The 24359-nt window shown below is 39.9% G+C and overlaps 1 long non-coding RNA gene across 2 annotated transcripts in view; it reads left to right on the forward strand.

The window, feature by feature from the left end:
- The window catches only part of LOC132652144 (uncharacterized), a 47378-nt gene extending 23666 nt beyond the window's left edge, over nucleotides 1-23712 (forward strand). For both annotated transcript variants that reach the window (XR_009589626.1, XR_009589627.1), the window contains 2 exons: nucleotides 16639-16798; nucleotides 23359-23712. This is a non-coding gene — a long non-coding RNA (uncharacterized LOC132652144). The remainder of the gene's footprint in view (nucleotides 1-16638; nucleotides 16799-23358) is intronic.
- The last annotated feature ends 647 nt before the right edge of the window (nucleotides 23713-24359 follow it).

The following is a 24359-nucleotide window of genomic DNA, read 5'->3' on the forward strand; positions in this document are numbered from 1 at the left end:
CCAATCTATAATTTAGAAAAACATCAACAAAAATCACAAACATAGTAAAAAAATCAAATTTTAAAAAATGTGGGAATTTAAAAGCTATTCTCAGTAATTATAGCATTTACTGAGTACTTATATTGTGGCAGGCACCCATCTCTTCTCAGGGTTATGAATATGCCCTTTAATGTACCTTCATTTAATGTACAATATAAGAGCAGTGCATAATGGTGCTCATTTTACAAGAGAGAAAGATTCAAAGACGGCAAGTTGCCTGCTTTCTCTTAGATCTGTATTACTTGCTCTTTCCTTGGCCTCTCATCATAAGAGCATAACATCGTAACATGTCTTTTCTTCTCTTAGCTCCCAGGATTCCCTAGAAAGAGTCCCATAGTCTTCTCTCTTTGGCTGTACTACCCACCAAGAGGGCTATCTGTCTGTCTGTCTGTCTGTCTGTCTATCTATCTATCTATTTTTATCTTAGCTACATGACAGCATCATTGCTTTAGTCACTACAAGGTTCCAGAAACATCTTCACCTTCTGAAGGTCCCTCTGGCCTTGAAATTCAGACCTATTTGCTACTGTTATGAATCTCTTTAGTCTTATGGTCCTCTGATAGACATCTGAGCAACTCTATTGTTTGAATAACCAACTTCTTAGTTAAGCTGTCTTTATTTGAGGGACTCATTAATTTTTACTTTCAGGTTTGTCCTAACTCAAGTTTTAAATATAAAATTCAAGTAAAATTTTCAAATGATCTTCAGAGCCTTTGCTTTTGTTATTGTGAAGAAAATTATTTTTTCAAAAGGGCAGAAAAAAATACCAACTTTTCATATGACCCTCTGTCACAGAGTAATTAAATATAGTTTAATGATATAAAATTGAGACTGTCAGTATTCATTATCGTCTAAAAAATACGATCTTATTCTTACAAACATTATTGCTGACATCTTCAATAATGACTAAGCATTTTTGGCTATCTTTACAGTATAACTTTTACTAGGCAGTGTACCACACTAATTATAGTTTGTTGAATAAAATTTTATTTTATTTTTCAAAAAGATACTCAATGCCAAATTTTTATAAATAAGTATTCTTTTTCTTCCTATAATGTAAGATTGTAAAATTAACACTCTACAATTAGTTAACATAATTAGCTTTTTTGAGAAAGTAGAGTTTGATGAAGGAAAACAAAGAAAAAGTCCTTAGTCCTGATGGTTCATTGAGAGTAGCAGCATCAAACAAATAATTTTATTCACAAATACATACTATTTATCATTATATCTATTTTTATTTGGACTTTCAGATTTATACTTGACTTTGGAAATATATCCTTAAAAAAGAGCAAGTTAATTATCTGAATCTGAAATAATATAAGCCAGGCTTGGAGTTGAATTCACAGCAGCAACAAAGACTATGCATTGAAAAGTGACTTTGAAAAAGATGTATTGATTATATAGAAAAAGTTAAAAGGTGAAATACCAAGGCTTTTGCTTCCAACTACACCGGACTAAATTATAGTTTAAAGTCTTCTCCCCAAAAGCCATCAGTTTGAGACACAGTCCTGAATATAATATTACACTTGATGACTCTGAAGTCCCCAATGCAGTCTCAAATATAGCTTCAAATATAACTTTTAAATTTTGCACAGTACTTTCTTGTGCTCTAAAGCAATCTGTATTAACAAGTTAGAAATAAGAAATGAATATGCAGATTTATATTTTATAATTCAGTTCAGCAATAGCAGTCTGAGAATCCACTTTCATCATTTATATAAAAAAAAATTCTTAGCTGATTCTTACTCCAGAAATTTGCTGAATGGTGAAAATTCTGGTAGTATTCTTAATTCTTAGCTGTTCTGTCATATACTATAGACAAGTAGGAGTGTGATCACATTTTAATTTGATGGCCTCTTTCTTTGTGCACAATATAAAAACTACACCCTCTATTGAGTTTTCAGTTGTCCATCATCACAAACATGTTTAGAATTTTAGAAATTGAATATATATATATTCATGTTTCATTTTTACCTTGGCCTGTTTTGTGATCTCTTCTTTTACTAAGAGTTTTTTTTTTAAAACCTTTCTTTTTCATTATATTCTTTAAGCAATTTTCAGATTTCATTTACATAGGCATTTTACAATAATTTGTTTTTGATTGTTCATATTATTTTTTAAATTAGTGTCATGCAAGCTTGCTTGTTCTGAAATTCTAATGTTTGAGATCAAAGTTTATTTATTCTCTCTCCATCTTCTCTCTACTCCCCTTCTCTTTTGGGTTTTGAGATGGCTGATAAAGCGTCTGACAATAATCAAGTGCATGTCCATGGCTTCATGGTTTTCAGCTCCTGTGCTGTCGCTGTCGACACACTGATCTAGTTATGAGTCTGGGAAGCACAAAGTCAGCTCCTGACTGGAAAAGCCTGTTTGCTTTCTCCAGCTTCCCCAGTGACTTTGGCTTCACCTTTGGCAAGAGCTAGTTTGAGCTTGGGTGGTGTTTCCACTGTTCTGTCCTCACTTAAGCAACCAGCCAGGTTTGCATACCCATGAGTCTAGAGGCACAAGTCATATGTCTACTCTTTGATTTGTCTTATCATTAAGTTTTGTGTGTGTGTGTGTGTGATTTTTTTTTTTTATTTTTATCCTTCTCCAGAATAGAACAAACGCTTTATTCCACAGTAACTACTTATTCAGGAATGCACTTCTGAACACAAACAAATTTATCTTTTTCAAAGCACATTGGTGCATTTTTCTTTTTCTTAAAATGCACTTTATATGTGTGAATGACACGGCAGTCATGGAGGCCATGCTACAAAGTCTCCTTATATCACCTCTTGCTGGCTCTTTCCCACATAATCTTAATTTAAGAGTATAAAGACATTGTCACAATTGTTCTGATTTTCCTTAATGACTATTATAGGACTTGGCCTCAAATGCACAGAGACTTACCTGTCCCTGACTGTCACCAAATTTTAATATTTCAAATGGGCAGGTGGAATGGATTCTAAGAGAAAATTATACTTTTTGAATAGTGGTAATGAATAATATATGCAAGGCCCTGGGTTCGATCCCTAGTGCTACCACAAATAAAAATAAACTAAATTAAAGCTAAAACAATTAAAACAGTGCTAATACTGTGACACTATTGAGAGAAATGTTTAAGAGATATTCAATACTTATTTCTCTTACCGGAGCCAGTTGAGTTCATACACAAATATACTCAGACAACAAATCCTATCAAAACACCTCAGGCCTCCTTTGAAATAATTTTCAAACCCTGTACTAAGGTCTCTGATGGCCCATGTGTGTCTGTTAATGTCACATGTGCCATTTAACAATGGCCAGAAACCACTGAGATACAGGTCTCCAAAGCTGTTATTTAATGTGGTTGAGCTGTCAGATACTCTTTCTAATGACCGAGTCAAAACTAGAGAGCAGTGAATCTCTTTCTGTGACTTTTAAATCAGGTCCACAAATGAGTTTCAAAATTAATATTTAGAGAGTGTTCTATGGCCAGTAAAATGTTTCAGTAGGTAAAGGCACCTGAGTTTGATCCCTGGGAATCACCTGGAAGAAGAGAATGAATTTTCAGATTGTCCTCTGAACTCCACATGACTGCCAGTACGCAAACACATACACACGCGAATAAAGAAATAAAAGACAACCTTCCATGCTTTGTGCCACCCTTCTGGAGTCTTGACTCTTTGTTCCAAATGCTTGTTTAAACAGTAGATCCTGCTGTTTTTCTTAAACATTTTCTCGAACAATCTCAAGTCACCTGACTGTCTCCTGCAGCAAATTGGCTGAGATGGACAACCGGGAGGTGAGCCGAGAAAAATATCCTAGGGCTGCAGAACGGTTTTCTCATCCTTTCATATAATTTAAAGACATTCTCAACAATTTCTATACTTTGCTTTTTCATGTTAAAGAGGCAGGATTCTTTTCCTTATTTTTTCACTCTATTATAGATTTTCATGGTTTTATATTAGGCATCATTTTTTCTTTTTCTTCTCTTTTCCACTGAGCATGTGGAACATGGGGTGAATTGAGAAACTTTTCATTTTCCACCTCTCAGACTACTTAAAAGAAAAAAAAAATATAAAGATTATTTTATAAGTTTTTGCCTGCATGTATGTGTGTACCCCACGTGTGTCCCTGGTGGCCGAGGAGGTTAGAAGAGGGTGATGGATCCTTGGAACTGGAGCTAAGGAAGGTTGTGGTCAACCATGTCAGTGCAGGGAGTTAAACTCAGGTCATTCAAGGCATCTGAAAGAACATCAAGAGCTCTTAACTGACAACCCATCTCTCTAGCCCTTCCAGACTACTTGTTTTTACAAATCATTCTTTTCCTTCTATATAGCAACTCAGCTTAAATAATAACTAACATCACAATAGAATGATTTGATATAGGTCTAAATAGAAGAAACCTGTTAGGTTGCAAAAGCTTTTCTCCAAAACAAATTTGAAAATCAGTTTTCCTAAATGGGTTCATCTGACAAATGTGATCAGAGCCTAGTCTTGTCAAATCCCTAGTGGTCAACAGAATACAAAAGTAAGCCCAAATTTCAGTCATTTCCTCAGAGGAATAGCACGTGTTGGATTATTTTAAGCGTAAAAATTGAATTGTTGCTTCATTTCTCAGGTGGTTGAACCAGAAGTCAACCAGGCAAAGAGAGAGGGGTAAGGGGTGGGGGAAAAACACATCAGCTTGGACACTAGAAAAAAATAGCTGTGTATCTTTCTCTTTCATGCCCTTTGGTCTACATTCCTCATCACCTAATACTCTGTCTTGATCTCCTTAAATTCTCCCAGATTTAAATCAAGGGTGTAGCACTGGTCAGATGGCTCAGTGGGTATAAGCTCTTGCTGTGCAAGTCTGACAGTCCAAGTTCAATCCCACAAACTACAGTGGGAGGAAAGAAGAGGATCCTAAAAGTCATCCTCTGACTTCTACCCCTGTGTTGTGGTCCATGCATGCCTCTACACACATGTGCACATACATGCACATTCATACTTCTCACACACACATGTACACAGTCTTCATACACACATGCACACAGATGCTTTCACACATACACATGAACACACATGTGCAAGAGTCTACAGACCTGAACATTTTTGTTCTTAGATTGATTGATTTATTTACTCTTTGTAAGCTTGTGTATGCATGTATTTGTTGTTGTGTACACATGACATGTTTATGTTTGGAGGACAAAGGACAGGTTGCAGGAGTCAGTTCTCTCTTTCTATCATATGGGTTCTGGGGGTAAATATCAGATTACCAATCTCCACCCACTGAGCCATCTTGATATCCCAATATTGTTTATTCTTAACCATAAGTTTCTTTAATTTTCCATCAGGTACCAATAGCAAGAGAGCCATATTTAGCAGAGATTTTCAAACCATAGAATTATCTATTTATACACAATTTTAGTTTTGATCAATTACCCTTAGAAAGAATTTTACACACTGCCCAACTTCCATCAATTTCAAGCTTCATGACATTAGATCCAGCACTTTGTTTGTAACTATTCATGTTTATGTTAAAATCCTTAATTCTAACCTCAACTGGAACAGATTGAAGAAATTGCTTATAATTAATCTTTTCTCATTAAACTGTTTTTATTTCATTCTCAAGTAGGAAAGTGAATCTCCTTGTGGAGCTCCTGTTCCCTCCAGGCCTTTCTATCTCCCTCTTCTTCCATTAGGATTCTGGCACTCTGCCCAAAGTTTAGCTATGAGTATCTCCTTCAATACCCTGGTGGGTAGAGTCTTTCAGAGGTCCTCTGTGGTAGGCTCCTGTCCTGTTCCATGTCTTCTCCTACTTTTGATGTCCATCCTGTTTGCTCTTCTGAATGTGAATTAAGAATCTTCCCTAGGGTCTTCCTTGTTGTTTAGCTTCTTCAGGACTATAGATTTTAGCACGTTTATCCTATATTATATGGCTAATATCCACTTATAAATGAGTATATATCATATGTGCCTTTCTGCTTCTGGGTTACCTCACTCAGGATGATCTTTTCTAGTTCCTACTATTTGCCTACAAATTTCATGATTTCCTTGTTTTTAATTGCTTAGTATTCCAGTATTCCATTGTATAAATGTACCACACTTTCTATATCCATTCCTCCCTTGAGGGACATCTAGGTTGTTTCCAGATTCTGGCTATTATGAATAGAGCTGCTATGAACATATTTGAGCAAATATCCTTATCTGAATGGTGGGATGTCTTTTGGGTATATGTATAGGAGTGATATAGCTGGCTCTTGAACAGAGCCAAAATTCCTGGGGGCAGGGGGTCCTGCAGAGATTGATACTCCAACTAAGGACCATTCATGAAGAGGTCCCAGACCCCATGTTCAAAGGAAGTCCATTGGGTGCTCAGTTTCCAAGTGGGTTCCCTAGTAAGGGGAGCAGGAGCTGTCTCTGACAGGAACTCAGTGGCTGGCTCTTTGATCACCTCCTCCTGGGGGGCCAGCCTTGTGAGGCTACAGAGGAAGATGATGCAGCCAGCCCTGATGAAACTTGATAGGGTAGGGTCAGATAGAAGGGGAGGAGGTCCTACCCTATCAGGGGACTGGGGAAAGGGCACAGGGGGAGAAGAGCGAGTGAGGGTTGGGACTGGGAGGAGATAAAAGAGGGGAATGCAGTGGGGATATAAAGTGAATAAATTGTAACAAATAAATATATAGATAAAATTAGAAAAAAAGAAAAGTGAATCTCAACTTTATTCCCATTAAAAGTAACACGATCTTTTCGTTTTTACTTTGTGTCTTCCTGGAACCATCATTCCAGTACCAATGTACTCATTTTACTCCAAAGCTTAGGACCACCAGGGGACCACACACCCACACGTACTCCAAAACAAAACAAAACAAAACAAAACATATTAACTCCGCAAACCCCATGAATAATCTGAACAGTGGGAATGGAAACAAATTTCAGCCCACCAGAAATGATGAAAGTTCCCTTTAAAATGTTGCTGTTATTTTAGAACATGCCTGGAATCGTCACTAAGTGTTGTCATGTAAAGGTTAAAGGTTAATGAGGAGTCATCTTAAAGCTGGTGATAGCAGAAAGCCGACTTTGTTAACTGGACTGGGCTATGGAGTGCCCAGATATTTGGTAAATGCTATTTTCTGTGTGAGAGAGAAAGCCCTTTTCTGGATGAGGTTACCCTCGAATTGGAAGATTGAGTCACTAAGTGTGAGGAAACCTTATTCAGTCAGCCACAGGTGGGGATGGAACCAGAGGCTGACCCTCGCCAAATAAAAGAACCCCTTCCTGTCTGCCTTTCAGTTAGGACATGGCGTTTGTTATTGTTTTTGTTTTCAGTCTTGAACAGCCTCAAACATCACTTCTTTCTAGGTGTCCAGTCTTCCAGCATTCCTACTGGAATTACACCATCAGTTCATTCCAGAATTGTGAGTCTAATTATACCCTAACTCCTTGGATCTCCAGTTTTGTGACTCATCCTGCAGATCCTAGGACCTGCCCACCTGCAGAAATGGCTGATTTGAGTATTTTAAATGAATCTCTTCTCCTTTTCTTTTCTGGAGATCCTGTGGCTAATGCAAATGTTTCAGTTTCAGATGTGCATTTCTGGGAAACAGAACCTCATTTTTAACATTGTGACTTCCTTCTACACACAACCCTTAGATATATGAATAAGTGCTAGCCTTAGAGTCAAGAACAGTGTGGTGCATAGCCTGGTGAAAAACAAAACAGCAAACAAACAAAATTTGTAAGTGATCTCTCCTAACATCTGAGGAAAAAATACCCTAACGCCAAAATAAGATATTATCCAGAAAATGCATTGGTGTTTATTACCATAATATTATTATTTTCATAGCTAGTCATAGATGTTGTATCTTAGGGGCTATGACTTAAAGGGAAATACTAAAACCATGAGCTGTCTTTAAGAAATTGCATATTTGGGGCTTAGTGGCAAAAGGTGCTTATCACCAGACCTGAGATCCCCAATGTGACCCCAGGAAATCACCTGCTCTTACAAGCTGTCCTCTGACCTCCACACGTGTTCTGGAACACATGCCTGCAAGTGCATAAACATGCATACTTGCACACACACACAATAAGTACATAAAAATTACATACTTTCAGCTGTTTGACCCTTTCTTTGAAAATAAAAAGGAAAAAGAATTATTTAGAATGTTACAAGGAGCAGTAGCCCTGGTGGTTATGGAAGAACAGACTCCTTGGACCATATTTTACGGGGAAGTCATTCATTTGCCATGTGTCGGCTGTCTTGCCAAGGAGCAGAATAAGAGCTTGATTATAACATATGGAGTATGCATGATTTCTTCAACAGGTGTCAAATGTCTCTGTTTGAGAAATGGGTAAATAATGGCAATAGCTGTCAGGTGCCTCCTTTGCACCTCTTGCCATTATAAAAAAAATGTATGTTTAACAAGATAAAACAGAAGTAGCGCTTAGAGATTTTCATCACGTTGATTACACGTCTCTAGAAAGGCTCATAGAATTTGCTGCAGATTTTATTACTGCAGCATTGTTGGCTGTGTCTGCTTTTCACAGTGAAGGAAACAGTGAGAAAGGAGGTGACAGTGCTGGGCTTCTCAGAGCACATCCCCAGAGACTGTCTCTGACATATGAGGTCATTTCTTACCTACATGGTAGAATTGCCTCCACACCCATGAAATCCCATTTTCTCTGCTGACACTGCACCCTAAATTTGTGTCGTGTGTTACAGAAGCCATTAAACCTTGATGAGGGAGGCATTTCTAATACTCACATGCTGGGTAGCAGCTCTGATTTGGGGTCCTGGGTGTTTGCTTTATGGACTAATTTCTTAGAGCAAACAGGAAAAACTGCAAGGTGTGTTGTTTGGTCGATTTGTCTTAATGGTGGCTAAAGTACTTACAGTGGGGTTACCTAGCTCCCACGAGAGGGATGACTAAGAACACGGTCATTGCTGCCATGGCATCTTCCTCCGGGAGTCCGTGACTTTCCTGCATAGTGACTTTCACGGACTATTTCTTTTTCTTTTAGGAAAATGTTTCATTTGCTCGTTGAGAATTTCATATAGTATATTTTGATCATATTCTTTTCACCCCTTCAACTCCTCCCAGATCTCCCCCACCTCTGTACCCATCCAACTTCATGGTCTTTCTCTCTGTTAAACAACAACAACAACAGCCCATGAAAGGAGGAACTCTGATTTGTTTTGGCCAACTACTCTTGAGCATCCTGCCTCAGAGGGTGGTTGATACACCTAGTGTGTCATTCTATTGAAAGACTGATTTTTTCCTCTCCCAGCAACTATCAACTACAAATAGTTTCTGAAGAATTTTTACTTACTTCTCCTCTGACTACTTTTAAAAGTCTCAAATCTCTTTCCTTCTTTCTCTTTCCCTCTCTCTTTCTCTCTCTCTCTGTTTCTTTCCCTCTCTCCTCCCTGTCCTCTTTTTCCCCTCCCTCCCTCTCTCTTTCCACTCTCTTTTTGCATCTTTGCACACTTGTTGGATACAAGTTTGTGCATGCATATGGATGGAGGCCAGAGGTCAACCTGTGTTTTGCAGGATCTGTTTTTGAGACAGTGTCTCTGACTTGCCTGGGGCTCACCAATAAAGTGGGGTGGCTGGTCAGTAAGACTCATGTACATCTGGGCCTCCCAAGCAATAGGATTACATGTATTAGCCACAATAATATCAGGTTGTTTTATGTGCTTTATTGGGGGTCACACTCAGGTTCTCATATACAGAAAGCACTTTGCTGAGTGAGCTATCTTCCTAGCCCCCTGTTGTCATTTTTTCATTACTCAATAAGTTCAGAAGGACAGTATTTTCCCAAAGAAATGTTTAAGACCTCAATGAATAGCAAATTCTAATTATTGTTAATGAGTGCAAAGATTTGTAGTTTCTGTGGAATTTCACCTTTTTAAAAATATATATATAACTGTTTGGATTTTCTGTTTCTTTTGGGGGCTGACAGGCAAGGCTTCTTCCTAAAAGTACTCATCCAGCTTTCTCTAACTTGGACCTTTGAAAGGAAGTGTTCTCAGCTAAGCTCCTAGGCTAATAAGCACCTCTCCTCTCATTCTTCTGGGGTTGCCTCTGGCTTTTACAGTCAGAATCTCTTACTTCCTGTTTGGGGAAGGATAGCACATGCAGGAAAGGAATGATACTGTGAGGTAAGCCACCAGACACATTTGCCCTACCTGAGTCATCTTTTCAATGAGTGTTGTTATCTTCCCTCTCCTTTCTATTTTTTTTTCTCCTGAGCCGACTCACTTTTAGCAGAACTCTTTTTCCTCTCTTCTGCTCACCAAATCCTCAAAGCTCCATAGCTCTTGACAGTGAACTTGGTGCCCGTGTTCCATGGCTCAATTCTAATTTAGGCCGTCTGTGACTAACACACGAATACACTGCTTGCTGTCAGTGGCCAGTCACAGGGAACGGGGCCAGAAGACACTCTACCAGGAGGACAGAAAGTACAAAATGTCAATGCCAGAGTATCCCAGTCTCTAAAAACAGGGCAGGCCCACTGACTAATCCAAAATTGAGTCCCGGCACAGCTCAGCCTGGACTATAGGAGGCTATCTGGCAGCATTCGTCAGAAACGTGTGAAGCCTGCTCCCATCTGCCAAAAGGAGTTTTGTCCATTATTTCTGGAAAAAAAGACTTAGTGCTGTCCAATTAAGATATGCCCATGGCACCAACCAGCATATCAAGGTCCTCGCTAGGTTCCAGGCTCCCTCAGTCCTACACACAAGGACTTGAAAGCACCCTTTCCCAGATTTTTATAACACATCCTTCTTATAATCTGGAGATTCCCCCCCATCTTGCTTCTCTCTGCTTTTCTGAGAGACATCCTTGGCAGTTTGAAACTTCTCTTTTTCCATCTGTGGTGCAGCCATCCATTTTGGTTTCTCTACTGCGACCCCTCAAACACACAGAGTGAGGCATGAGATGTTCTCTGTATCAACAGCAGTGGTGAAATCTTCATTTTGAGACAGAAGTGTTGAATTTCGAGTATGACTGGGAGTAGAATGTTTAAGGTGGATATCCTTTTAGCCTAACAGCTGGACTTAAAGTAAAAACAGACTGAAGAAATGATGGGCTCGTTAAAAATTTTTTTAAATGGAAATAAAAATATTTTGCAATATAAGGTGGACTTTGAGACATTGGGACAAAAATTAGGTAGCAATGGAAGCTGAATATACTCAAAGAACAAAGAAGCCACACCCATGGGAAACACTAGCCTTATGGGATATTTTTAGGAGTGACCACTCTGAGAAAGCTACTTTAATTTCTATACCATGAAGAAGGACCTTCTTGGGATTGCCATGTCCTCTTCAACCATTTTAGCATTCTTTCTTTCTTTCTTTCTTTCTTTCTTTCTTTCTTTCTTTCTTTCTTTCTCTCTCGCTCTCTCTCGCTCTCTCCTTCCTTCCTTCCTTCCTTCCTTCCTTCCTTCCTTCCTTCCTTCCTTCCTTCCTTCCTTCTTTGCGTGTTTTGTTTTGTGTTAGGGTCTTTTTAGTATATAGCTCTGCCTATCCTGGAATTCACTAGTAGACGAGGCTGGTCTTGAGCACACAGAGATCCACCCACCTCTGAGTTCTGGGACTAAAGGCATGTGCCACCACACCCAGCCCATTTTAATGTTTTCAAATGCATAATACATTGTGATTTCAGCAAGCTAAGTTATACATAAAGCCTGAAGTTTACTAAAAAAAGAAAGTTCACATTAGTGAACAAAAAATTTGAAGCTATGATTCTTCTGTGCTAGGTTGACTAACGTATTGTTCTAATAATTACAAAATAATCCTTTTATCCTGAGCAGGTATGTATGCACCAGACCGCTAGGGACAAGCTAGTTCATGTTAGAATCAGAATCTTCTCTTCCAAAAGAATATGCTGTGGGTCGTGTTTCACATTTGAATGTGGCTATTAAGTGTCATTTGATTCCTCCCTCTAGCTCCATGTGTTTACATTTTTCTATCACAACAGATATATTTTCTATCAAGGTAAAAATAAATCTTTCATCCTGTTCAAACTGATAACTTGAACATATATCGATAAAGAGAAGGAGGTTGAAGTCAATTTCTGGCTTTCTATTAACGTACCTCTATTAAAACCCTTGCTACAGTGAGCTGTTGTATTTGTTCAGGTCCTTCCAATTGATCTATGGTTCATTTCACTCTCAGAATTTCTTCTCTGTTTGTAGCTAAGACATTCTTGGACGCATTCTGAAACCTGCAGAAAGTGCAAAGAGAACTTTTAAAAGGGTGTGTGTGTGTTCATGTTGGCAGCGAAGACTGATATTGCCTGTTGAACCACTGGGCAGTCTGAGGCACAGAACTTCCCTTTCCAGTTAAAACGTTCTTAAAGGAGAAGTCTAAGGGGACCTAGACTTGTCTAGGAAATCGAAAGCATAACAGCATAGGTGGACTCCTTTGCTTTTAAGACTCTCTTGCAAGATGGAAATTACTTGAATGTCTACTTCCTGCTACTGATATTCTTGGGCTGCTTCTGCATTCTGGCTTCTGCCCACAGGGTTGCTCTGGTTTGCAACCTGGCTAGGATGCTGTCCTCAGGAACACCATTCTGAAGTCTGCCTGTCAGCACCCTCGTCTCAACCAGATTCACCCCAAACCAACAAGACCCCAAGACATAAAACATTCTTGTCTCTCTCTCCTGGGGTGGCCTTTCCAGGAAGTCTTGTCTGATTACCCACTAGCCAGTTCTCTTCTGAAATGACTGTCTCAGAAGACAAGGCACTGCCCTTGTATAAAACTATTATTAGGCCAGCACTGGGCCAAGTACAACATACAGACAAAGGCCAGGAGCTGCTGAGGTTTTTGGCCCTTATATCCTAAGGAGTATTGTCATTTCCTAACTGTTTCTTCTTGGATCCTTACAAAACTTGTGTATGTTAGTCACAGCATCCCTACCCTCACTCTATCCCCATGCCATCCCTGCCTCCATTGCAGGGACAATTGAACCAATAAGGATTCAGGAAAGGCAGAACTCAAACCTGCATCTTTAGAATGCATTATTTTTTTCTCTCAGGGAGACCAGTTTTATTTTTCTTTCTTTGTTATCCTTTAAGTATCTTAAGAACAGCCTCTTTCTCAAAAGCTAAGAAAAACATAGGGAATAGATATATGGCAATAGAAGATGTTGAAGTTTGGCTGTTCCTTTTAGAAATATTTGGGAGCACTTTCCTATATGCAGAAAACACTTCCCTGGCATGGCCAACCTTCTGGCGCAAAACACTCAAGACTTACAGCAAGGATGCCACTATTATTCCTGGCTGCTGAGCAGGCAAGCTTATCTCAGCTGCTTCTACCTCACGGGTGGATGACCACAGCCCTGTTCCTCTAGTGAAAGCTGGCTCTGTTCTATGTGGTTTCCTTCTCCCTGCCCTTCCCAAGCTTGTGCACAGTGCTAAAGAAAACAAGTGACCCATCAGCCACTCACTACCACACTCTGTGTCAGGGTTAAAGAGGAAGTCTTAGCTTGTGTCTTGTCCAGGCACCCGTAACGATCTGTCTGCGGTAGCCACTCCCCTTCGAAACCACAGACTAAACCTAGTTCTAACTTCCAATGGAAATCTGGTTTTTTTGGATTCAGCCTATATCAGTACCTGAACCTATGGATGAATTCAAGCTGGTTTCAGCAAGTATTCCAGAAGTCATACCTGTCTCTGGCCTTGTTGGCAAAGCTGTAACACAATGTGGAAACTCTTGATCAGGTTTTGGAAGAGATTGCTTACAGAGTATATGTGTGTATTTCTCTATATGGCCCTCAGGAGGTGCCAGAATTTCCCCATGTCTCAGCCAGATTCAACCAAACCCAGCAAGACCCCAAGACACAGAACATTCTTGTCTCTCTCTACTGAGGTGGCCTTTTCAGGAAGTCTCGTCTGATCACCCCCTAGCCAGTTCTCTTCTGAAGTGGCTGTCTCAGAAAGCAAGGCACTACCCTCATACAAAGCTATTATTAGGCCAATACTGTAAAAATGACTGAAAACAGCACTTGCAGGACTGTGGTTCTCTGTGGCTGCTGTGGGATATTTGCAGCTTGAAACATGCCATGGTCAGTTCTGAAAGTCACACTCTCCTTTCAAGGAGCGTGGTTGAATTATATTCGAGAAAAAAAGAGAAATCAGAAGCCAATAAAGACATCCTAGGAGATGAGTTAGCTTTGGCCTTTGCCTCTGCTGCATTCCCTGTGTAGAGATTCTTACTGCCTGAAATCACCATATTTTTTACTCACATAAGTCACTATATTTTTACTTGTCCCATTTCACACCCATCACATTCACTCTATGAGAGCAGAAATGCCATTTTACACTGAAGATATGCAAGATAACTACAATTAACTTCGGACAGTGCCTTCATCCACCTTACTTGTTACATAAAAAGACGCAGCATTCCAGTAAACTAATCAGAACGTGAATGTGGGTGTTCTTGAGGCTCCAATTCCAGTGTTGGCTATTTTCAAGAGATCACCTATTTAGGCTCACTCATTCAGAGCTTTCCAATTGATTGGCAATTTGTCAGGCACCCCATTAAGTGCTGTAATTAATACAAAAAGCAAAAATACCCTTCTTGCCTCAGGAATTTGTTATCTAGGAAAAACAACACAATAACACATCACACTGAAAGTACTTCCCTAAATGGGTTACTCCTGCACCATGAACGACAACCACTAAATTCTTGGGCACCAATGACATGGAAGTTTGGCGCGTGCTTTGGCAGAGCCAAGCATATTGCACAGTTCATCAGCACCCTCTCTCATTCATTCACCTCTGTCTGTTCCCAAAGATGTCACTAGAGCCACTGCGAGCACACAGAAAGCCAGCAGCTCTTCAGAGGACATCATTGGGCAAGTCTTACAGGTCACCACACCGTAACGTCTTTTATCACATAATTTACTGAACTTCCAAGGACCACCACAAAGAAGGGGTGAGAGGAGGCCTAGAAAACACATAATGAGTTATGGTTTTATTTCTAGGCCCTTAAACAAGGCCCAGAATCTTCTGGAGTACACTCATTAATACTGGGCAGGCAAAAATTCCATGTTGTCAGCAAAACTTTGATGGTATCAAAATACACATGAGTCACCTAATTTCAGCTTTTTGGAGGTGGGGCTTGGGAAACTGGAAGAGAAGCTTTGCTCATGGGCCAGAGTGAGACACACACACCCCCACCCCAGCCTGTGGGACAGAGGGCTTATTAGTGCCTCTCAGAATTTGCAGTTGCGGAGACCACCAGGAGTGTGTCTGCGGCAGTCCTGTGGAGGATTTCCTTTTTCGCTTCTGCCTTTCGATGCTGTGGGAAACAGCCCTCTTCTGTGAATCCTGCAGTCTCAGACAGATCAAAGATCTCCAGAGGTGGAGGGCTGGACAGTTTCATTGCTCCAGGCTGATTATTCATTCACTGGAGATTCCACCCAGGGAAGTTGCAGAGCCTGTTTGCTGGCTGCTTGGTGGAGACTTTTAAAGGGATATCACCCCGTTCCTATACAGAATTTCATGAAAATGTTGTTTGGAGAGGCCCCTGAACAGATAAGCTGATCTAAAATGAAGTGTATGGGACTGCTTCTAATTGTCATCATCCTTAAAGATTGTTTAAAAAAGGAAAGGATGAACAAGACATCCTATTTCATCAAACAGCCCACTTCGTTTCAAGGGCAGGTTCCGATGCTCTTTACAGGTGGTGTTTTTATACTGTGAGTGGATGGAGATAAGTTGGAAATATGCCATGTACTACTGTGGGAAAATCATGATAAACTCTACTCAAGGAATTCCAGTTTAGAGACATATGTGTACATACACACCATGAACAACTGTGCTTCTAGAGCCCAAAGGGCAGTGTGTACTTGATTCCTTGCTTATTATTATTTCTTCTTGAGTGAAATTTGCTTAGACAAAAAAAAAAAAAAAAAAAAAAAAAAAGAAAAAAAAAGAGTTAAGAAAAAATCTTTTACAACCATCCTTTTAACTTGACTTTCTGGGATCCTTGATTTAGCAGAGATTCAGCATCTTCCACGTATCTTCTTCCTGGATCTTAACAGGAGAGTTGAAAATGGGATTTTAAACAAGATGAAATTATATCCTGGTTCAGTGGTGTGCTTACCTGTAGTCTCAAGTACATGAGATGAAGCAGGAGGATCACTTGAGACCAGGAATTAAAAGCCAGACTGGTCAACAAGACCTCCATCTTATCAAACAACTTGTTAATAATTAATCGTTTGATCTGATTTGAAGAGACTTGGTTTAGCCAATGATAGGCATAATAGGGTAGGATGTTTCCTCTATGAGTCTCCATATGGCATGCTCTCTGTGTGTGTGTGTGTGTGTGTGTGTGTGTGTGTGTGTGTGTGTGTGTTTGCATATGTGCATGCATACAGAGGCCAGAGTTCAGCATTAAGTGGCTTCTTCAATCACTGTTTCTAGTTGTTTTTTGAGACAGGGTTTCTCACTAAACCTGGAGCTCAGTGGTCCAGCTGGAATGACAGGCTAGCAAGCTCCTGACAGCTGACAGCTTTTTACACATGTCCTAGAAATCAAACTTGTGTTCTCAGGCTTGTGCACCAAGCACTCTACTGACAGCTATCCTTCCAGTTCTAACAGCTCATGTATTTTATTTTATTATTTCATTTGTGGCAGGAGATCATCACTATCATCATCATCATCATCATCATCATCATCATCATCATCATATCATCATCATGTTTAAGAAATAATTTTTCCAGCCAGGCAGAGTGGTACACACCTGTTATCCAAGTACTCAGAGAGGCAGAGGCAGTTGGATCTCTGTGAGTTCAAGGTAAGTCTGTTCTACAAAACGAGTCCAGGACAGCCAAGGCTACACAGAGAAATCCTGTCTCCAAAAGCCAAAAAGCCAAAAAAGAAAAAATGTTCCAGCCAGCTATTTGTTAAATAAAACCCCATTTTCTTTTTGCAATGAAATTGGTCTAAAGTTGGATTTAGTGTGTGCCTATCCTGCTTTTCTGTTAATGACACAGACTTTATAAATGTCTATTATATCTGATACATAAATTCTGTAGTAGAATAATTCGTGTGGTCCAATGAAGATTTCAATATTTCCTACTAAAATACTACTAATTTAGGGTTCGGGTATGAAAGCAAATATCGTTACTGTGTTTGTATGTAGTCAGATTTGGGTAGAAGGATAGCCGATCTACTATGTCCAGACGCTGCAACTCATATAAATATCATCCCATGTAGCTGGTCACATGAAACCAGAATTGTAGTTCTACCCAGGTCACATGGATAGAGAAACTGCGATGCACAGTTTCCTAGTTAGCAATAGGTAGAGCAAAAAGGAACACATTCAAAACTTGGATCTGGCAGACGGTTCTAAAGTATTCTTTTGTGTTTGTCTTTTAACATCTTTGTTATAGTCATCCATGTACTTGTTATTCGGAGTTATTGTGTGCTGAAAATAACATACTAGTCTCCCTAAGAGAAGGATATTTTGGGGAAATGGAAGAGGGGTAATAAACTTCAAGGAAGAAGCGGAAGGGCAGAAATCTGAAACACCATGTCTATGCTTTCAAAATGAAGATAGACTGTCTAGTTGCTTGGGGTAGCTTCGTTTGTATCACCATGATCAATTACCTGACTTGGACAGCTTTAGGCAGGAAAAATGTATTTGTAGCTGCAATTTCAGAGTTGGAGTAGAGCAGCTTTTGCCATGGTAGCAGGAAGTGGAGGCTGTTCACAGAGAGGACTATGAAGCAGAGAGTACACAGGAGGGGATAGAGGCTAAGTAGAGTGTATAAAAGCCTGCATCTAGTCACATGTTTCTACAAGCTAGCTCCCAACTCTTAAGGGCTCCAGTCTCCGAAATAGCATTATCTGCTGGGGGAAAAGCCATAGTTCTCTATCACTGGCCTCAAAGGTGAATTTCAAGAGCTCCCCCACTGCCCAAATTCCATACAGTAGCAAAGTTTAATCTGAGGCCCAAGACAAACTCTCAACCATGAGCCCTTGTGACATCAAGAAGAAAGTTATATACTACAAATATAAAACAATACCGAGTAAGTAAGTGTTCCAGCTCCAAAAAGGAGGAACCGTAGAATTACAAAGGATGGATGGACCAAAGAAAGCAAGGTCTAAACTATTAGAACAAACAGTAAGTGCTTTGTCACCATGTCTGGCACCCAGGGAAAGTAGTGTGGTTATGGAGACTCTAGTGGGCCTGAGCAATCCCATCCCTGTGGTGCTGTTGCCTGCGCTACACACGGCCTTTCATCCAGGTTAGCAGCAAGCATTTCGTAAAGATTTCTTCAGCATATGGCCTATGTCTCTGGCATCTGCAGTTTAGCGTCTTCATGGAAAGTTAGGCTTCATTTCCACAGTGCAGACTTCAGATTGTTGGACACTCCCTGAAGGAAATGCACAGTGAGACACGTGTCTATCTTCATAAGCACTCCTTAACCATTTGGGTGGAAACATCTATCACTCTGTAATGCTTGAATTCTGCAAGCTTGAAAAACTAGTACCATGTACATGATGCTAGGTTCTGCTATTAGCTTGAAAAATAGCTTGGAAGGCTTGGTGGACAGGTGTAGCAGCCTTCTGAATACCTTGGCAGCTGAGTTCGGGGCCAACAAGGGGCCAGGAGAGTGGGCTTTGATGGATGCTACTTGTTCAACAGAGTACTCCTTCTACACTCTTTACACATGGAAGTCTTTCAAATGAGTTTTAGTTCATACCCTAGAGTCTGTGATGGGTGGGGATCCTGTGCCAGTTAAAAAATTATTTAATGGTGTTTCTATTTAACAGTACTAATCTTTTTTTTTTTTAATGGTTATGGATTCTTTATCTGAAGTTGCCTTTTCCACAGTTTTCAACATGCTGGCATTTAATCGTCATTAAACTGAATGTTCCCCACATATTTCTGCTCTACTTTTTGTAATAGATTCTTACTGTAAATCTGGCTAAAAACAGGGAGCAATAGCCATGCCACAACCTGCATGTTATGCTTATTTAAAATTTTCTTTGTCAAATAAATTAGTTTATTACTTTTGAATTGAGCTGTACACAGATTTTCAAGACACGGGCGAAACATCGCCAGGTTCTTTGCCAGAATGTAACATGACTGGTCTTCAGCTTAAGTCTCCAATGAGTCTGTTCCCACTTGAGACTTCATGAGCGTTGTCTTCCCTCACCGCCACCAGAGCTTTCTATTTGCACTGCAGTTCCAACCTCATCCACATGCTTCTCACACAGTAGGTCCAAAGACCCAAGAACCACATGACCAGGTTTAGTTACAGCAATGACCACATGACTTGTGGCACTAATTTTCTGTGTTTGTTGTTTCATACTGCTGTGAGAAAGCTACTTGATACAGACAACTTGAGAGAAAGGATTTATTTTGGCTCACAGTTTTAGAAGGTTTTAGTTCACTGTTGGCAAGGAAAACTGCATCTGCTCCACCCATGAAGCAGGAGGTGGAAAAGGATTAGGTGGATGACCAGGAGGTAGAAACTCCTCACATCCACATTGTGGCTAAAAGTGAAGAAGAGAGTGTACAACAAATGGGCACTAGGGCCTAGGTATGATACTCAAAATCTTTGCCCTTCTTTTATCAGCTTGGTACCATCTCCTGAAATGGTGCCAGCAGTGTGGGAATGGACACTCAAATCATGAGCCTGTTTGGAGCATCTCACAGTCAACCTGTCACTGTAGTTGTTGTGTTTGTATTGAGTTGAGGGCCCCCAGGGAGGTGAGAGAAAGGAAACATCGTGAGGGAGGAAGGATGGTAAAGCTAGTCTTCAAAAATTTGAGCTTAACTGATTTTAAAATTGTGAAACAGAGTGATGCATATTTAAACAGCTATGTTGAAAGCATCTGTGGTAGTTTGAATGAGAAATGCCTCCCTCCCCCAAAGCATGTGTGTTTGAACGCTTGGTCATCAGTAGGTGATGATAGTTTTTTAGGAATGTTGTGGAACCCTTACAAGATGGAGCCTTGCTGGAGGAAGCATGTCCCTAAGAGCTCTACTTGAGTGTTCATGGCCCCACTCCTCTTCCAGTTCAGCACCTCTACTTTCTGCTTCAGCCATTTGTTGCCATGCCCCGCCCCCCCTCCACTATTATGAATGCACCCTCTGGAACCATGAGTCAAAACCTTGTTTCCTTTATTCACTTTTGGTCATGGTGTTTATCATAGCAACAATAAGTAACTAATACAATACAATAAATTAGTCATTTCTAGGTTATGTTGATCAATTACAAAAATCTCTGTGTCTTTAAGTTCTACTTCATTGACATTCTCATGATATGAATGAAAATTAAGAATATGATTGAAAAGAACTATTAGGTTTGGAGATAGGATAGGATTTTCATTTTATGGAGCCAAGGACTTGTTCAGGCCCACCTCTTGCACTGTGACACCTCAATAGTTGGAAGTGAGAAAGCAGACACATAAGTTCAGTAGGTACCACACAGGGCCCAAGCTTCCTCAGCAGACATCTGTTTGTAGAAAATAAGTCATAAACGCCACTTATTTCTCTGAAAAAATAAATATAAGCAACTGGAGATTCATGTAAAACATTAACTGATTAGAATCCTCTCCTTAGACTACTAGGCTTTATCTTCTCTAAAATAAAACTTGAGTCAAGAATCGGTGCCATTAAAGGCAGCTGTCGGAAGAACTTGATTGAGTTAGAATGAGGCTTTATCTTCTACTGACCAAATGACTTCAAGCATCTTACGAATGGAGCCAGGGGTTGCATACTACCCCTTTCACTGCAGTCATGATTTCATCAAATCCATGTTGTCACTGTGAATACTGAAGAGGGGAATCCTGCAATATGATTGGCTTAGCGCTTTGCATCTAAGATCTTAGTCAGTCCGTTTCCCCCAACAGTGGATTACAATGTTCCAACTGGTCTTCCGTCCACATCACAGTTAAGGTTTCCAGATGAGAGTACCTCAGGATTCCTAAATCCCTGTGTTCAATCAACTACTTTTCCTGTCGCTGTGACAGGAAAAGTTGTCTGTTGTCTGACAAAGGAATGTCAGGGATGAAGGGTTTATTTTGACCCACTATTTGAGGTAGATCTGAGGCCGTGGGAATGCGCTGCAGCTGCTATGGAACATTTCACTGGAATGCTCTATCATTGTAAGCAGTGACAGGATAGGAAGGAAGGACAATGGACCCCAGTGCCTGCCCTTAGGGAATCTACCTTCTTCAGCATAGTTTTTACAAATTGCATCACCAGGTGGAGCTCAGCTCTTTTGACCCATAAGTCTGTGGGGAACATTTTCCACATAAATCATGACACACAGAGGTTAACTTAAAACCTATACAGGCTTCTAACTCCTAGACTTGATGGAAAAGATGAAGAGGTAAATTTGGGGGTCTTCGGGAAGTCTTCTAAATGGAAACCACTTTTCCACCAGATATGCTTCTTCTACGCACACTGTTTACTCCCCTGATCTGTAAGTTTTTCACAGATGAGTAATATGTATGGGGTCTGGAGAGATGGCTCAGCTGTTAGGGGCACATGATGCTCTTTCAGAAGACCTGGGTTCTGTTCCCCATCACCCACATGGTGGCTCACAACCACCTGTAATTTCAGTTCTAGGGGATCAGATACCCTCTTCTGATCTCCGTGGGCTCCTGCACACGGTATACATGAATTTGCATAGGCACACACACACACACACACACACACACACAATAAGTAAATAAGTAAATAAATAAATCAACAAATCAACCAATCAATCAATAGTAAAATGAACATTATTACAAATTTCTGTAGGGAACTAGACTGACATGCAATCCATCCCAAGGGATTAGAGACTGGAAAATTCTAATGTGGGGGAAAATTCACTTCTAGAAAATTAATACAGACAATAATTTAGGCTTCTGTTATTAAAACAGTATTTTTTGAACAGATAAAAATAAAAAAAAAATCCACATATATTCTTTTAAAATATGCCACAAAGGCTCCTGGCCGGGAGCTACCTATAGATGGAGTCCTCATGCAGGAAGACTTAAGAAGAGGGAGGTGTGGGAACACAGTGTCCAAAGCTGAGGATTTCCCAATTCCCATCACATCTGCAGGCATCAGCACCATGCCTTGAAACATTAATGATTCTGACCTCTGACTGCTTATCCCTTCATACAACATTTAGAAGTCTGGAACAATGGCTAGAATGTAATTTAATAGACAGATTTTATTGCACAGTGCCAAGTATATTGTCTTAGGTGTCCTGGCCAGTTTGGAATATAATGGGTTGTTTCTTTTGTGGTATCTCTGTAGCTGTCATCTCTGTTATTCACAGATGCTTCACGGCTTAGGCACTCGGGCAGTGATCACCTACTATTTATGCTGACACACTACTGACACTGACAGAGGTGCATAAAAAGATTGCAAACCCAAGAGTCGTTATTAGATGACACTGAGTCACAGCACAGTTGTAGAACTCACTCCTAAAAATTACTGGTGGAATATTAAAACAAAAAACTCAAAATATGTTACAAAATATTAAAATAACAATTAACTTAATTGAAATGACACTCACCCTTAAAATAACATAGCCAAAGTCAGCATGCTTTTGGATGTCTATAACTTGGAAAGTGAGGGCAAAAGGATTAAGTTCAAATGCAGCTTGGTGCTACACACCAAGACTCTCAAATAAAACAAAAACACAGGTATTACTCCTTTCTATTTTTCTCACTAACTAATGTTCAATAAGATGCTGAGTCTTTTTTTAAAATTACTATTCATCAACTATGGAATGCTTTTTTTTTTTCAGAATAAAAGAGAAAAATTCACTTACTCCCAAAGTTTTATTAATGTATGCTAATTTCAAAGTTGATATTTTTCTTTCTTTCTTTCTTTCTTTTTTTTTTTTTTGCCAGCGGTTGGAAATTTGAAACTCCAAAATCCTTATAGGTTATACAAAAATATGACAGACAGGCTCATGAGATGCTCAGTAGGGAGGGGCACTTACTGCCAAGCCTAATGATGCTTAGTCCTGCACGATAGAAGAAGAGAACTTTCACAAGATCTCCACCTGTGTCCTGTGGCATACCTGCATATTCTCTAAATGAATGAATGAATGTAAAAAAATTCAAGATAATATAAAAGATTAAAATTCTTGATTAAATGTAGAAACATAAAATTAAACAATTGGTCATGAATTTGAGGGGGAGTTGGGAAGACACAGGAAGAATTGGAGGGGAAAGAACACAGGACAATAATTATGTTAATGTAGTACACATGTAGGAAATTCTCAAAAGTGAAATATAAACAACAACAACAACAACAAAAACCCCAAATACTATGGACCAAAGGAATAAAAATGTCTGGTGGACATAAACATGTTTTTGTTTCGGTCCTAGGTGTGGGATGTGGGACTGATTCAGATGGTCCACAGAAGCAGACTATTTGCCTCATGCGGGCTCTGAGAGGAGCTGTTTGCCAGCTGCAGATAGTTTAAATCTGAGGACTCTGGAGAGAGAATAAATGCCAGAGCCCAGACAGTATGGGGCTCCAAGAAAGAGCAAGGCTGCTCCTGCTTCCCCCTGTGGCTCCTGGCTGACAAGAAGTTGGAGATCTCCTGGAACAAAGAGTGGACTGCCTGCAAGGAGCCTGATGACCCTAACCAGTAGGAAGCATCTAAGAAAGAGAGCTCTGCACCCTCACCCACTAACCATTTCTCTCTCCTACCTGGTGTTGGGATGTTGGAAGGGACTGGGGTGGAGTAGGGAGAAGGAGATAAACGAAATGTAAATAAAAGAGTTTTGAAAGTTAACGCCAACAAAAGAGCAAATAATGTGCAACTCAAAGGGCTGCGTCTCAGTATGCTCCGATACAAAGCAAGCACAGCCAAGAAATAAGAGTGGAGGAAGATTTATTTCACGAAACAGAGAGACTGCAATTATTTCAAGACAATAATCTCCATTAATGAAGGAAGCATAGGGATATTGCAGGGGGAGGCAGCGCCTGTTCACATAGGTAAGCTATTTAATGGCAGGCATATTCCTGAGTGTATTTAATTTAAGGTCATAGTTCAAGAAGAAAAAGATGGTGGACCTATTTTTGGACACATTTAAGTCCAGGGCATGGAGACACACTGCAAAGGATAAATGGCAGACAAGAACACCTCTGAGCCTGCTCATCTTTCCCAGAAAACGATTTGCCACTTTCAAGGTTTGCTCTTTCAGGGGTTTGACCTTAGAGGTGACCTACTTGCTAAACTGCTAACAAATGGAAGACTGCACATGCATGGTCATGTGAGACTCTCTAAAGTAATTACAGCAGCAAAACAATTCTGAAACGTTTTTCTTTTTCTTTTTTCCTTTCTTTCTTTCTTTTTTTTTTTTTTTTTTTACAATTTATT

Source organism: Meriones unguiculatus, chromosome 2, assembly GCF_030254825.1.
Source record: "Meriones unguiculatus strain TT.TT164.6M chromosome 2, Bangor_MerUng_6.1, whole genome shotgun sequence".
NCBI lineage: Eukaryota > Metazoa > Chordata > Mammalia > Rodentia > Muridae > Meriones > Meriones unguiculatus.